The sequence below is a fragment of the Pleurodeles waltl genome, chromosome 2_1 (assembly GCF_031143425.1).
Source record: "Pleurodeles waltl isolate 20211129_DDA chromosome 2_1, aPleWal1.hap1.20221129, whole genome shotgun sequence".
Lineage (NCBI taxonomy): Eukaryota > Metazoa > Chordata > Amphibia > Caudata > Salamandridae > Pleurodeles > Pleurodeles waltl.
In genome coordinates this window covers 160055940-160071842 of record NC_090438.1, presented here as the reverse complement: position 1 = coordinate 160071842, position 15903 = coordinate 160055940, and the positions used below count along the sequence as shown (strand labels likewise).

Sequence of the window (15903 nt, the reverse complement as noted above, 5' to 3'; positions counted from 1 at the left end):
AGCTGCATCTTTTTATCACATTCTTTATGCTTAAAGTCACTCTTTCAAGATGAAGGCCAAATTGCATCATGCTTTGTTGCATCACTCAATGTGGAGGCCATCTTTAAAGTAAGAAAACTTTATTTTCTAAACTTCCAGTTTGCCTGCCAGGTTGTGTCACGTACGTTTTCATCACGTAAGGTAATACAAATACACTTTCAATGTAGCTGTTTGCTGTTAGTGGCTTTGCCAATAGCAGCACAGTTTAGAAGCTTCTGACATTGGCAAATGCCAGAGCTATGGCCTACATGGAGTGGGAAAGGGGCAGCAGCAGAGGAGTAGAAGGAGAGAGGTAGCGGAGAGAAAGAAGTCGAAGGAAAAGGGGGCCCCAAAAGGCACAGAAAAGTGCTGCAGGACACCATCCATCAGCATTGCCAAACCCACCATCTGGCAACTGGTGTGCCGAACATGAGCCAAGTGCATCCTTTGCCCCATACAGTCGTGCCTGGGCTATCAAGGTCTTCCTCGAGGTGGGAGCAGGGGAGTGGGGACGGGGAGGAGAAGAGGTAGAGAGGTAGAGGAGGGCAGCGAGAGACTGCAGTGCTTGGTGTTGCTACGCGTCCCTTTATGACTAATTTACTCACTCTGGGACTCGTTTTAGGCCAATGAATCTTTTGACCCTGATTGAAGACACCTTAGGACGAGATAACTAATCAGCATGTCAATCAATATGTCAATAACGTCATCAATATTTACCATAATAAGACAATTCAGATTAGTCAAAGACATTAATAAGACTCCGAAACCACCATGACCTTGCGGTCATGAAAAACCACACCAGTTAAGTGCTATTATATAAAGTTTATTCCCTATTGATTACAATTCTACTAGTAAGTTTATTAGTTTCAAAACCAAGAAACACATTAGCATAGTCACAAAATGGCAACTCTGATAAGATTTCATCAAAGCAAGAATCACAAATATTAGAATATAGCACAACGTCAACATAGGCTATCCTTAGCAGATTATCATTATCACGTTATTCAACAAAGCATAGATTCAGTTATTTTCTATTTGCGTCTGTTTAGTGTACCCATCATCTATCCTCGAATTAGCATTGGCATGTTGGGCTTCATGCAAAAGAATTTAGCAACACCAATTTAGAAACTATGATCTCTGTCAAAAGAAGCAGTTGGTACCTAGAAAGGAAAAGCAAACAGACAATTACAATTTCATTGTCATATAGTTACCCTCCGTATTGGGTCAGCATACAGGTTCGGTCTTCGTCCTCAGGACATCAGTTGATTCGCCATCAGCCAGGATTTCAGCAGTCGGGTAACGGGCACTTCCCTCATAAGGAGCTAAAGTGTAAATGGGCAATATAAGGGCAAGGATGGTTTGAAGAACTAAACAGCAAAGTCTCTATGCAGTGTGACAAAGTGTCTGGGTTATAGCAAAATTCGCAACAGCATCTCCCCCTCCTCTATCTGAATGGCTCCCCGTGTCATAGGTTTTTATCCCTTTTCTGTTGTACAATCCCCTACATTTTAATTGGTTGGGGTCAGCACCCCACTATCTCCCTCCAATAGGGTTTCAATGACTTCATTAAATTTGTCACCCCATAACAGTTCTCACGTAGTTTATTGGTCCTTATGATTGACGTCTTCAGCGGGTAGAATGTCCGGTATGATTTCATACTCTCGTGGTCCTCTTTGCATCTTCAGTCAGTGGTTCCATTGTCTGTACCGGGTCAGGCGACCTTGTACCTGCGAGTAGTCTACACTATTCAGCAAGAATGTTTCACTAAGCAAGTTGAATCTTATGAGAACAGATCTACTACAGTTACATTCATCTTCTAGCTTTGGAAAAGTACAAGTTCATGTCGTTCAGCAAGTCAGCACACTGCACGTTAGAAAAACACATTTAATATGAAACCGGGCAGCTAGGCCTCGACTCATGCTAACTAAGGCCTAATGATTTATTAGCAGAACTTTAACATATAATCTTTTATTATTAGTGCAAAATCATACTCTAATATAACATTTCATCATTATTAATCAGTTTAATTAGTCATTGTATATATTGGCGGCCACTCCCCGTGGGCACATTTCAAGCGCACGGTTAGCAAAATACATTTTCTATGCGGCATTATTACGCATTAGTTCATAAACATTTCATATTAATTTTTAAGTATATAAGCTGCGCTCTCTCAGTGTCTTACAATGAGAGAGACAGGGTGTGGAAGGTAAGTAAAGACTGTGAATGGAGCCTACATGCACACTGAGCCATCGGAGGAACAGGGCATGTACTGCATGTAGTGCTAAATGAGAAACAAAATAAGAAAAAGATAAAAATAGCCCCATGGTGTCAGCACAGATTTGAAACATCTCAGCCAATCAAAAGTGATGATAAAGAAGGCATGCTCCGTGGGTAACATAAACACATGAATAGGAAGAAAAAACATGCAATAAAGTCCAGGGAAATGAGCTAGACTAGAAAGACATCCAGTTATGAAGAAATAGACTCAAGGCCCACTGTATTTAGTATTGTAACCCGCGCTGTCGGCAGCCAGACTGCAAAAAGGACTATAAAGAATCAGTTAAACTCCAGTCAAACTAGTTAAACTCTTCACAGTATTATGATTTTTTAGTAGAGTGACTGTTGTTTCTTTCGCCACATATATGGCTACTGTGGATTGCCCAATGGTCCATTTCAGTGAGTTATGTATGAAATAGATGTAAGACAAAAATATCATTTTGTATTATATAGCATTGTAAAGGGTCTGTCCCCTGACTATATGCACACTTACCCGACTCATGCTACCCTGTATGGATTATACTCTTCTGATGAGTAACATTTCTCTTTCTCTGTGCTTAGAAATGTCTGCATGATCACTAGTATGTTTTTGAATTGGCTGTTTCACAATACCAATTGCTGCTATTAAGGATGTACAAGATTAGCACCTCTAAGGGAAGGGTGTTTAGTGCTTGGCTTCATCTTTAATAAAAATGGTGAATTGGCGACATAAATATTCTACAATTCACAAAGGATTCACAGATCAATGAAAGGCACATGAAGCGCTGCCACTTGTGAGTGGTTAAAGCTGTCACAGGGCCAGGGTGTCACAGGAAATGTGATCACTGTAGGCCAGTGACTTTGTTTACCAATTTCAATTGGCATACTGGACCCCCCTTATAAGTCCCTAGTATATGGTACCTAGTTTCCCAGGGCATTCGGGTTCCAGGACATCCATATGGGCTGCAGCATTTCTTTTGCCACCCATAGGGAGCTCAGATAAACCCTTACACAGAACTGCCACTGTAGCCTGCGTAAAATAGTGCACACACTGTTTCACAGCCATTTTCACTGCACTTAAGTAACTTATAAGTCACCTATATGTCTAACCTTCACTTGCTGAAGGTTAGGTGCAAAGTTACTAAGTGTGAGGGCACCCTTGCACTAGCAAAGGTGGCCCCACATAGTTCAGGGCCATTTCCCCGGACTTTGTGAGCGCGGGGACACCATTACCCGCGTCCACTACATATAGGTCAATACATATATGTAGCTTCACAATGGTAACTCTGAATATGGCCATGTAACATGTCTAAGATCATGGAATTTTCACCCCATTCCAAATATGGTATTGAGGAGCCAATTCCATGTATCCTGGGGGCTCCACCATGGACCCCCAGTACTGCCAAACCAGCTCTCTGAGGCTTGCACTGCAGCTACAGCTGCTGCCACCTCACAGACAGGGTTCTGCCCTCCTGGAGTCTGGGCAGCCCAGTCCCAGGAAGGCAGAACAAAGCATTTCCTCTGAGAACAGGATGTTACACCCTCTCCCTTTGGAAATAGGTGTTACAGGCTGGTGAGGGGTAGCCTCCCCCAGCCTCTGGAAATGCTTTGAAGGGCACAGATGGTGCCCTCCTTGCATAAACCAGTCTACACTGGTTCAGGGACCCCTTCTCCACTGCTCTGGTGGGAAACTGGACAGAGGAAAGGGGAGTGACCACTCCTCTGTCCATCACCACCACAGGGGTGGTGCCCAGAGCTCCTCCAGTGTGTCACAGACTTCAGCCATCTTGCTTTGCAAGGTGTTGGGTCACTCTGGAGGGCTCTGAGTGGCCTGTGCCAGCAGGTGACGTCAGATACCCCTCCTGATAGGTCCTTAGCTGGTAAGGTAGTCAATCCCCCTCTCTGGGATATTTCGGGTCTCTCCTGTGGGTTCTCTTCAGATTCTGTTTGCAAGTTTCCTTCAGGAATCCTCTGTAACAACTTCAGACTCTTCTGACCTCAAATCAACCGCAGCCTGCCCCAAGGAACGCTGTAACTGCAACAAAGTGTCTACAAGAAACACTTTTCTTCAGCAACCTCAGCTCCAAGTCAGCAACTGCAGCAGTTTCCATGGTGTGCACGCTCTGGGGACTCCCTGTCTTCATCCTGCACCAGAAGGACCAAAGAAATCTCCCGTGGAGTGACAGAGTCGCTCCCCTGCTCCAAGCAGGCACCTTCCAAGACAACGACCGGTACCCTAGGACTTCTCTAACAGCAACAAGCGTGCTTCTGAGGGCGGACAGAGGGTGGACATCATCGACATAGACTGTCCTGAGGTCCTACTGATGCAATTTGGAGGAGGTAAGACCTTGCCTTCCCCGAGAGCGATAGTACACCTGTGTACTGCGTCTTTTTCGCCTTCTGAGGCCTCTGTGCACTCTTTGCAAAATTTCTTCTTGCATAGCCTGGCCCAGGTCCCCAGCACTCCATACTGTGATGCTCAACTCGCTGAGCTGTTCTCTGGTGGCGTGGTACCTTCTTTTGTTGTGCTGCATCAACTGCATTTTGCACCTCCTTTGAAGCCAGATCCTGTGGCTTCTGGGGGTGCTGGCTGGCATCCTGAGGGCTCTCTAAAGTGCTGAGAGCCTCCTCTTCCTCCTCACACAGAGTTGAGGCCCCCAGGTCCCTCCTGGGTCCATCCAGCGCCATTTTGATGCAAAACGTACTTTTAACATAGCCAAGGCTTGTTGGCGCTTTCCAACATGAAGTCTTGTCTTCAACGATCTTCACGTCGTGGGACATCTTTTGCATCATGCAGGAACCCACTGACATCTTCCTAGGGTGCATTCCTCCAGTCTTCAACCAACCGGGGACCCTTCTTTTGCACCCTCTTCTGGGTTGGCAGGGGCTCCTGTCCTTACTGGAACTCCTTTAGACTTCTGGACTTGGTCCCCTTCCTTTGCAGGTCTTCAGGTCCAATAATCCAGCAGTTGTTCTTTGCAGACTTTGTTGTCTGCTGCAAAATCCCAAAAACAAGGTGTAGTGTGTCCTAAGGAAACTTGCAGTACTTTACTCCTGATTTTCTAGGCTCTGGGGTGGGATAATTTATGTACCTTTACTGTATTCTTACTCTCCCAGCGTTTCTGAACACACTACACTTGTCTAGGGGGGAATTCATGATTCATATTCCACTTTCTTAGTATATGGTTTGTGTTGCCCCTAGACTTATTTTCTCCCTTTGCATTCTATAGGATTTTCTACTGTTTGCATTGTTCTATGACTATTTACTTGTCTAATTTTGGTGTCTAGTGTATATATTGTGTATAATACTTACCTCCAGAAGGAGTATTGTCTCTAAGGTATTTTTGGTACTGTGCCACCCAAATAAATACCTTTATTTTTGGTAACATTGAGTATTGTCTTTCCTTGTGTATAAGTACTGTGTAACTATAAGTGGTATTGCATGATCTTTGCATGTCTCCTAGTTCAGCCTAAACAGCTCTGCTACAGCTACCTCTATCAGCCTAAGCTGCTAGAACACTACTACTTCACTAATAAGGGATAACTGGACCTGGTATAAGGTGTAAGTACCCAAGGTACCCACTACAAACCAGGCCAGCCTCCTACATTGGTGGTGCAGCGGTGGGATAAGTACTTGCAATTGCTTTACCACTTTGTTACCTGTGCTTTTCACAAGAAAAACTTGCTCCAATACTTAGAGCATATATAATATATACTTACAAACCATTTTCTAACTTTCTATAAGTTCTTTAAACTTTGCAAAAAGTTTTACAAAGTTCTGAAAAGTTTTCTCCTTTCTCTAAAAAGTTAGCTCTGTTATTCTACTAACGTTTTACTCACTTTCCTAAACTTTTTTCTTTCAATATGTCTTCTGTAGAAGCTACCCCTAGAGTTGTCAGGACAACGTATGAAAATCTTAACTTTAAAAGTTTGAGGGGTCTCTGCATTGAAAGAAGTTTAGGGATTGGGAAGAACCCCAATAAGGAGTTCCTCTTAAATCTTCTCCTTCAGGATGATCAGGAACTCTGCAATGGTCCAGATCGGACAGGGGAAGAGGTAAAGGATGACTCCAACCAGGAGTGCTCAGAGGAGCAAGATGACAATCCTGGGAATGGTCCTTCCACAGACCTATCTGTCAACAAGCCCCCTAGTATAACTTGTAGTGGGAGGGGCTCACACTCAAGTAGGGCTCCCTTCACCCCTAGAGGCCAGGTCATTAGAGTTGCCCCTGTCAGAGATAATCTGCCTCTGCACACTCTCATCTTACCTCTGTTTCAGAGGCTTCCCATAATTCTAACCCTGAGGACCAGTCCCTAGATAGGGAACTCAGAAAACTGATGTTAGAGGAGGCCAGACTGAAGCTAATGCAGCAGCAGTTGGCCTTAGACAGGGAATCCCTGGCTGTGGAGAAAGAGAGGCAGGGTTTGGGGTTAGTTCCCCATGGTGGCAGCAGTAGTTTTAGGAATACAAATGTTACGGAACCCTCATTTGATTCTAGGAATCTGCACAAAGTTGTCCCTCCATACAAGGATGGTGATGACATCAACAAGTATTTTGCTGCTCTTGCGAGGGCCTGTAAAGTTCAGAGGGTCCCTCATGTACAGTGGGCTGCTATCCTATCCTTCTCTGGCAAAGGTAGAGACAGACTTCTTATTGTCAGAGATGATGATGCAGATAATTACCAGGTTCTTAAAAATGCACTCTTCGATGGTCTGGGCTTAACCACTGAACAGTATAGACTTAAGTTCAGAGACACCAGAAAGGAGACATCACAGGACTGGACAGACTTTGTAGGCTGTTCTGTGAAGGCCCTCGAAGGTTGGTTACATGGCAGTAAGGTGACTGATTATGAAAGCCTATATAACTTGATTCTGAGACAGCATATCTTGAATAATTGTGTGTCTAACTTGTTGCATCAATATCTTGTGGACTCAGATCTGACCTTTCCCCAAGAATTGGGAAAGAAGGCAGACAAATGGGTCGGAACAAGAGTGAGCAGAAAAGCTCATACGGGGGTGACAAGGATGGCAAGAAGAAGGATGGTAAGTCACATGACAAGGGTGGGGACAAGGATAAAAAATCATCAGAGTCTTCATCAGGCCCACAAAAATCCCCTGGGGGTGTGGGTCCAAATCCTTTTCTCACAAAGATAAGAAACCTTGGTGTTATATGTGTAAAGCCAAAGACCATTGGGCAACTGATCCTCATTGTCCAAAGAAAAACACCAAAACTCCCACCACCACAACCCCAACTGCAACCACTAGTGCCCCTAGTAATGGCAGTAATGGTGGGAAAAACACTACTAATAGCCAGTCAAAGGGTGTAGCTGGGCTCGCCATTGGTAATGTAGTTGGGGTTGGTCTAGTTAGGGAGATCACTGAGGCTATTTTTGTCTCTGATGATGGCAGTGAGCTACCTACTTTAGTTGCTTGTCCACTTAATATGGATAACTACAAGCAGCTACCCCTGATTAATGGTGTTCAGGTTGAGGCATATGGGAACACAGGTGTCAGTGTCACCATGGTGATGGACAAACTGGTTGCCCCTGAGCAACAGCTACTTGGTCACCAGTACCAAGTGACAGACGCCCATAGCAACACTGTAAGCTACCCCATGGCTGTTGTGAATCTCAACTGGGGGGGGGGTTACTGGTCCAAGGAAAGTTGTGGTAGCCACTGATTTACCTGTAGAATGTCTGCTAGGCAATGATTTGGAGACTTCAGCTTAGGCTGAAGTGGAGTTGGAGGCCCACGCAGCAATACTGGGCATTCCAGGGCACATCTTTGGTCTTACCAGGGCTCAGGCCAAGAAGCAAAGAGGACAGGGAAACTTGGATCCTGGAACAATGGACCAAGTGTTCCCAAAAACTAGGGGTAGGAAGGGCAAACCCTTGTCTACTATCCCTCCCTCCACAGATGATTCCCCTTTTGAGGAAGATGAATTCTCTCCCTGTGCAGAACCTACATAAGAGGAGCTGGAAGCTGATACAGCTGATCTTTTGGGTGCAGGGGGGGCTGCCAGGCAAGAGCTGAGTGTGGCACAGCAAACTTGTCCCACATTGGAGGGCCTCAGACAGCAAGCTGTCAAGCAGCAAAATGGTGATGTCACTGAAACACACAGAGTTTACTGGGAGAATAATCTCCTTTATACGGAAGCAAGGGACCCTAAACCTGGTGCCACCAGGAGACAGGTCATCCCCCTGCAGTACAGGGAATTCCTCCTAACTCTGGCTCATGACATCCCATTAGCTGGACACTTAGGCCAAAGTAAAACATGGGACAGACTTATTCCACATTTTCACTGGCCCCATATGTCAGAAGACACAAAGGAGTTGTGTCACCTGCCAATCCAGTGGCAAGACTGGTGGCACCCAAAATTCCCCCTTAATGCCTCTATCAGTGGTTGGGGTGCCCTTTGAAAGGGTAGGGGTTGATATAGTTGCCCCCCTTGACCCTCCAACAGCTTCTGGCAATAGGTTTATCCTTGTTGTGGTGGACCATGTAACAAGGTACCCAGAAGCTATCCCCTTAAGGACCACTACAGCTCCTGCAGCGGCAAAGGCCCTCCTGGGAATCTTTTCCAGAGTGGGCTTCCCTAAGGAAGTGGTGTCAGATAGAGGTAGTAACTTCATGTCTGCATACCTAAAATCAATGTGGAAGGAGTGTGGTGTTACATACAAGTTCACCACCCCTTATCATCCACAAACGAATGGACTGGTTGAAAGGTTTAATAAAACTCTCAAAGGTATGATTATGGGACTTTCTGAAAAACTCAGAAGTAGATGGGATGTCCTATTACCATGCCTCCTTTTGGCCTACAGGGAGGTACCCCAAAAAGGAGTAGGCTACAGACCCTTTTAACTCCTCTTAGGTCACCCTGATAGGGGCCCCTTTGCTCTTGTTAAGGAGGGTTGGGACATGAGCTTTGCATGTCTCTTAGTTCAGCCTAGGCTGCTCTGCTATAGCTACCTGTATGAGCCTAAGCTGCTAGAACACTACTACAGTTCACTAAGAAGGGATAACTGGACCTGGTATAAGGTGTAAGTACCCAAGGTACCCATAACAAACCAGGTCAGCCTCCTGCAGAGGGGTACAAACTAAGCTCATGTGATGAAATCAGAGGTGAACATCGGGATGCATCTTAGCCCCATCATCATCAGTGCCTTCCTGGAGATGTACTTTGGATGCTTCATACAAACTGCAGGTACCTAAATGCTCAGCCAATGATGTTACCCTCCTCTCTCCCTCCAAATCTAGAAAAAGGGATAATTTGACTTTCAGATGACCGAGAAACACAAGATATGAATAGGGCGGTTGAAAGAAGTGAAAAAGATCCAGGCAGTGTGATCTCAGTCATAACTATCTGCATTCACGTACTGCAGGGTCTCTTGGTTTCGATTTGTTCAGAAATCTGTATACCTCAATAAAACAGGGAAAGAGTTGATAAAAAGGAAGTGATCCAGATTAAAACTACTGAGGCAATGCACGCACACTTCTTGATCAAATGTAGGTTAAAGGAGTTTTCTAAAAGGATGCATCTGGAACACTGATGCCTTACAATGAACCACCTCTTTCCCCAACATTTGAGCTACAACTTTAACAATATGTAATAGATGCACCATACAGAATGAAACAGAATGTGACTAAGAGGACCTGACGGATTTCCTTTCACTCAACTTGTGTAGTTGCTTGTCATACATGAATTTACAGTATACTAAGTGCGGACTCAGTCTCAGGTGCATGAAGAAGATTAAAGCAGTTCACCAACATCAGTACAGATAGCAAAACACATGAACATTAACAAAAAGTTGTCATGATGGGAACAGAACAACCCTGTTCAATTATGTGGCAAAAGATGCAGTATTAATTTACCTATGAAATACAGTTCACTAGAAACAAGGATGATGTGGCCACACTAAAACTTTTTCCAAATCGAAACCCCTCACTGTTAACCATATCTAAAGATGTTACCAACCGTACCACAGTAAATCCTGCATGCCAACTACCTCTGTTTATCCAACGCCAAAACAAAAATGTGCAATGAAGCAGCCTGGTGAAGCATGCAGCACAACTCTGCGCACTGCTAACATAAGTGTTCTTTGTTGCAACTCAAGACAATATTTTAATGTGCACTGACTCTTGGGGTGGGTAGAGGGAAGGGAAAGGGAAGAGATGGCTCACTTACGTGAAGGAAAGGACTACATTTTAAGATTTGCTGTCTGTATGGTAGTAGTTTCATTGGTGCGCTTGTTCATCAAGTTCTTCGTTTTGGTAGTGCCAGGCCTCTTGCCAGAATCCAAGTGATTAATGGAGACAGGTGATACCAGTGTTTATAGAGTGAGACAGGTGATAGTTGGGAAATGGACTGGGGCTATGTAGGCCATGGACAAGTCCCGCAGCGGCCTCACACTGACAATAAATGCACGAAAAAGGAGCTACCTACACCGGAGATGAACGACACATCTCTGCCAATGCACAGAACAAATGAGCACACAGGCATTCTTCTCCCCTATGTGTTACTACTTCTTTGCTTGACCTATGTTGTCGCACATCTAGACAGACCTGCAGGGGTTGTTCCCTAACGCACTAATATTGAATTGAGTCGGACCATTGCCCTGACTTGGACCCACTGAGTAATCTTGCACAGGAAGTGTTTTCAAGTTACTATCAGTCCCATTCAAATTTCAGGGACATAGTGGTAATCTAACCAAACTTCTGTTTATGAAAAACACACTAAAAGAAGGTACCAAGAAACATTGACATTTAGGTTAAGGTCTTATTTTAAAATCCTCAGTTTAGTGGATGAAATATGAATGGTAACCACACATAATATAAAAAAAGAGCAGTTATGTATTCTGTGATCAAGCAGAATGTTCCTGGCATTTTAGTGATTTAATATCCTAACCCAGCACTATTTCTAAGCACTATATTAAATTGTAGCTACAGAGTTAAATAGCAAATCTGCCTTTTGAGTCTCTCAAGATGGATCACGCATCTTACTTTTAAACAGCTAATCCAGTTATTATTCCTTATCAGAGCTGAGCTGGGGGAGTGAGAATATGTGCATTCGGTCAGGGTCAACTTCAGTACAGTTCCCAGTGAGAAATCAGCTCCTGGACTGAGTGCAGCTGGATCGTCAACTGGGATGACCTCTGGTGATAATTCTAGCATGAAGACAAGTCTATTTATGTGCCTGGTTCTCTGCCTCAACTGTGGAGGCTCTTCAGTCATATACTTACTCTTAATTTGTAGTTTGTGAATACCAAAAAAACTTAAACTTACACAAAAGTGTAAATTTACGTTTGTGAATCAGGCCCTCTCCCTCCACTCCTCACATCAGCAAACAACACTCTAGCAGATCCTTTTTTTGTCCATGAAGGACACATTTTACATTGACTGGCATGGCTCCCATTTCACACCCCTAAATACATATGTCATTAGATTGTCCCTCATAGAGATATCATGGTGATATATGTGCACAATGACTTAATTAAAATGTCATAGGCTCCATAACTCGGGCCAATCCAGTGAGTCCCTTGCCTATCTGGCTTGAAGTGCAATGGATCTGAAAGGTATTCTACGGCAGACAAGTTCCACCATGTAGCAAACAGGTAATGGTAGGGTTGAAGGAGGAAGACTTCACCCTGAGAAGCCAACAACCAAGGCAATTGTGTTGAAACTAATACATCACTTTACAATACTAGCATGATAAGGCTTTGTGATACCCACTGTAGCACTTCATTACAAAAGAAGTGTGCCTGGGCATCACCTCAATCAGGAAAAAAGGCATTCAAAGTATGGTTGAAGTAGCAAGTTGCCAGTGAACCAGAGAGAGGGTATTTATTTTGCAATGGCAAAGAAGATGATCTGTGTGGAAGACAGATGATGTGTGCATGATGGTTTAGTGAAACAGCCTTTACCTCGAGGGCCGAACCACACGCTGCACTTACAATGTGGTCATTACATCAGATACGTCTTTACCACGCATTACTTTACCACGCATGTCTTTACAACGACATGCCTTAGGGGAAGCAGCATTAGTCTTTAAAGTCCAACTCTTTCTCCACTGTTGTGTAGACTGGAGTTGGAATAGTAATTTATTCAGCTCCAAAGTCCAGCACTTTCCTTAAAGAATGTTGCTGCAATCATATGCTTGGTAAAGGAATGTGTGTTAAAGACAAATTCATTGTAATGACTACAGAGTAACAGCAGTATTGTAAAGGCATGCGTTCTTTGGACATACAACCCCAGTTTCTTAGAACTGTTCCTGATAGGCATCTATATCTTATATGTGGGTGAATCACAAATTTAGTTCAGACATGACCTTGTACTGTTGAGGTATGACCTGGCTTAGCATCTCTGACTGGACTGTTCCTTTGGAGTGGGCAAAGACTTCTATATGGTTGGTCATTGCCTGTAATAGCACAGTCAAGATAAAAAATGGTGTAATGGTATCAGGACCTGTCAAGCATTTCCATTAAACACCTTTCTACTATATTTATTGTTCAGCAGCTGATCAGATTAGTAACAATATGGTATTATCTATTCCTGTTTACTTCTTGGTGTGTTAAAATTTGAGAGCCAGAGGAGTGTCCTAAATGCATCAGAGAATCACAAACTCTTTCTGGAACAGGAGGAAAAACATCTTCCAGGTGTCAATAAGGCTGCAGCTCACTGGTACTGACACGTATGATTTGTAGCCCATTCTCTACTAAGAGTGCAAAAGGAGTTTAGAACTAGCATTGAAAACATTTTAGCTGACACATGTCAAAGGACATGAGACAGAAATGAAAGAGTGGCATTAGGAGTAAACATCTGGAGAAAGGAAGAGACAGAGAGATAATATTAAAGGCACAATCCTTTTTAAGGAAATAAGTATGCATAGGTGACCAAATTGTGAAACAGTGATGAAGAGGAGCCACTGTCTTGATAAATGTGCTGCATGAGTATCAGTATCAAATACTATATTGCAGTTAAGAAATGACTACAATAAAATTCAATAGCTAATTTAATTGAAAAGAAAACAATTTCATGACCTGTAGGACAAGACAATGGAGTAAATGTAATGTAGGGCATAGGAGGGTTTCAAAAAAAGAATTTGGCTTTGTTGGGCACCCAAATAGTGTTTGAAAACTAGAAAACTACACCTACTGGGTACCTGGCTGTGACTTCTTAAAATTGCCACAGGCTAGCAGCGTATTCGTTTTGCCTTTGAAACAAACCATGCCTCAAATGAATGATTTTAAAGTCAGTTTCGTTTTTAGGTAATGCTTTCCATCAAAAACACACTTAGCCCAATTTTTACATCAACAAATGTCATTTTTTTAAATTCAGATGCAACAAATGACTAAATGCTCAGAACGTGCAGGTAAAGTTATATACCTGCTACTCCAGTTGTTGCCAAATTCTCAGGCTCTCTTCCTTGGATACCAGTCGTGGCTTCAGGCGAGAGGCAGGCTTCGCTCCATTTGTCTCAAAAGCTTCAAGCAAACACCAGCTTCAGCTGGCCTTACCGATCCACAGGTTTCTCTTACAAACCTACCATGAATTCTTTATCCCCAGTTTCTCTCCAGAAGCACAACTTATTTGGCCCAGAAAATAGCTGGTCAAAGAATCAAACTGAGAAAACAGTTGTAATGATTTTACTGATAGTCAATAAATACACAATTGCAAATCATATAAAGTTTTCGATATATAAAAAGAAAAACATATACTATATCATTTATGCAAAATCTAGGTACATATTTAAATGACCAAAGGGTTTTAACAATATTCTTCCATCCCTATCCAGAGCTGTGCAGATACAGATGACGTGTGATCGAGTTTCATTCCCCCCATCTCTAAGGACAACTCTTAGTCATGAATTTTCATTCATTTTTTTGTCTAGTGTATCCTGCCAGCTGTGAGACATGTTACACTAATGGCCTATTTGATTAGGAATTCAAAGTATACAAAAAGTATGTGTTACATTGAAACTCTGAATAATCAGACTCAAAAGGTCCCAGCTGTTAAACCTGTATTCCACTGTGCTTCAAGTACTAAGCATTCAATTACCTCATTAAATTATTAGACCCGTTGGTTAGAGTAGTGAGGCAAAGACAGTGATGTATTTAAATGAATAGACCTTTATGCACCTAGTGATGCTTCTTTCAATCTGAAACAACGCTGCAGGAATAGAGGTTTCAGGGACACCAATTGTCAAACCAAGCAGAGTTATAGCATTATCTTTGAACGTGTTCAGGAATCGAATCATCGAAATACTCTCGGAAATACAGAACATTAAGTCGTTTCCAGACAGTAAGACAGTCACCCAACATGCCCCTTCCTCGTAATTAAGGTGGGCATTAACTTAGCTTTTACAATTCTCAAAACTAGTGTTAATCAATTGGCAGGTCATTTCAAATGCAACTACCTTGAAGGGGGTTTAGCCCACTCCTCAGTGTTTCCATAGGTAGCTTCGAATTCTTACATGCTGACCTGTTTTCTTCTTATCTGTCCATCAGCATCCTAAATTGTGACAGATAGGAGGCTTACTTTACGATTGGAGAATTGGCCCAAACCTACCAAACTAAAATATCTACTGAATCTCCCATCTTCTCACAGGATTATGTCCCGGGCCTCATTAGTGGCGGCTCCTCCGCTTGGGCAGAGCAGCGTCGCCCCCTGCCAGCAGCAACCGATGCAAATCTTCATCAAGGAAAGGATAGGATAATAAAATATGTTAAAGGGCGGGGCATATGGGGTGACAAGTGGTGAGGGGAGTGCACTGTGCACTCCCCTCACTGCACATGTATGTTTGGCCGGCCGTCTCAGTCCAGCCAAACACCCATGCACACAGGGCTCTCTCCAGCTCAGCAGCAGGGTTGCAGGGCTGGAGAGAGCCTGCACAGACTTCCAGTCTGCCTGGGAGCGCCCTGGTGGGCGCTCCCAGTTAATCCTGACGCTGCCTTGAGCGGTGTCAGGATTGTACGCAGGGCATGCTCGGAGCCTGTGCCTGGAGCCATGAGGAGATAGAGGAGAGGAGCGGCGCACGGAGCAAAGGTAAGTTTTTTAAAAATTAATATTTTTTAATGTTTTTAATGTCCCTCCCCCACGCATCACCCTGCCACCTGTGATCCCCGACTATCACATTTTCTGACCTGGTAGATCCTATTCCTGACATCTGTGAGTCTGTCTTCCATCTAATTGTTTTATCAAGCCCCCCTTTCTCTGATAAGTGTTTACTAACTATAAGAAAAAGAAAAAGAGTGACCATTGAAATGCCTAAGCCACTGGAAATATCCAGTCCATCATTTTTTACCTCCTCTGTTACTACAGTGTTGGACCGACCCTGTGACAATGACACTTGGCATTCCTCTAATTGGAACAGTCCAACATGTTCAAGAACACAAGCAATACCAGACAAGTTATGGCCATGTGAGGGGCAACTTAAGTTCTGCCACAAAGTGCATGGGACCTATGTCTAAGCATTCCCCTCCTACTAAGGAAAAATCACTTAGACCTGAACGTATTGCCCTTTTATAGCAAGGATTAACTTTCAAAGCAGTATCTTTTCCAGTGTGGCATGTGCCTCATTGACCTACTTCAGAATGGAACTTAAATTCAGGCATCAGTAAAGCGCCTCCTTCTC

General features: G+C 43.5%; 1 protein-coding gene across 2 annotated transcripts in view; it reads left to right on the top strand.

Moving 5' to 3' along the window:
- SH2D1A (SH2 domain containing 1A) overlaps positions 1–15903 on the top strand; it is a 534870-nt gene that overhangs the window by 186709 nt on the left and 332258 nt on the right. The window lies entirely within an intron of this gene.